Consider the following 1496-nt stretch of genomic DNA (forward strand, 5'->3'; position numbering starts at 1 on the left):
CGGCCGCCAACTGGCGGTCCAACAGGTGCTGGCGCAGACAGGGGGTGCTGCGGGGCTCGCTGCAGATGGGACCTCAGCGGCCCCGGAGCGGCCCCTGGGTCCCTTCCCCCAGGACGCCCCTAGCCCCAAATAAAGGGCAAGACGGGTGGCGAGGGGTACTGCAAACACACAACTGAGCGGAGAAGAACTTCCTGCAACTCTCCCTTCGTCCCCCGCCCCCTGTGGTCGTGACTCGTCATTAATTTCTGAGGGGATCCCCATTACCAAAGGCTTGGCCAGGGTTTCTGGACTAGAGGAAGCAGGGAAATTGGATCTCAAAGGTTTCCCTTCAGTTTCCAGCTCTCTCAAGCGGGATGGAGAGAACAAAAGTAAAGACAAACAGCCGACGTATTAACAGCAACATTCATTCATTTCGCAAAGGGCTGTTTGTTGAATGCTTGCTGTGTCAGGCACTGTTCTAGGAGCCGGGGCGGTAGCAGTGAAAACACAAGAAAGTCTCTGTTCTCGGAAAGCTCGCATGCTAGTTGAACTGCATTAATCTCAAGCGAGTCCCGCGGCAAGCAAATCATCAGAAACAGCAGCCCACCTTTTGTTAAATTAAGTCCACGCCAACAATTCGGCCAGGTGCCAACAATTCGGCCAGGTGCCAACAATTCGGCCAGGTACGGGGTTCCACTGGGAGCCGGAAGAAAGGATATAGCCTTAAGGTATATGCTGAAATACGGGTGGAGTCTCAAATGCCGCTTTTTCAGGAGACCCTTCGTGTCCTTTGCGAGGCCTTCTACGGAGTATGGAGGAGAGCTGGCCATTTAAAGGGATCCAGGGATGCTTGGGGAAGACACATTCACTTGTCGGACCAAACCAGGAACTGAGCATCCTGGGTCATGCTGAAATGGCCAAGCCCTCTCCCCGTGTTGGGACACCCACTGAGACCAACCAAACTTGACCTCTCTGCAATATCCTGGCCCTCTTCTTTTTTCCTCTTAAAATTCTAATAAGCTCAATTCCTCTTTAATTACCTATCCTATTCATTCATTCATTCATTATTACTTCTTTACCACATCTATCTTCACAATACAGGATGTCAAGGGACATAAGGGAAATAAACAAAGCCCATTCACAGGGATTCACAGGTTAGCAGACACAGGGCTTGCTATTTTATGCACTTCACAAACTCCTCAACACCAGTGTGAATCCATATTTGCATGATAAATATGTTCCAAAACTATTTTGTAGATGTGTGAGGGAGGGGGGGTTCCCAATTTTAATCACATAATTAGACTTGTTACACAGAAGACATGCTTTATGAGTGTGTTTCTATTTGTAATAAAACTAATTACTCCCTAGTTTTTCTAACTTTGTAAGTTTAATTTTCTAATCGGGATTTTTCTAAATGAGGCTGTTAAATGTCCCTATAGTTGACATTTCTTGACCACCCACATAGAGGGTGTGTGTGTGTGTGTGTGTGCGCAGATTTAATCCATTTGCTCTCCTGA

Source organism: Crocuta crocuta, unplaced genomic scaffold (genome assembly GCF_008692635.1).
Source record: "Crocuta crocuta isolate KB4526 unplaced genomic scaffold, BGI_CrCroc_1.0 scaffold591, whole genome shotgun sequence".
In the NCBI taxonomy this organism is placed as follows: Eukaryota; Metazoa; Chordata; class Mammalia; order Carnivora; family Hyaenidae; genus Crocuta; species Crocuta crocuta.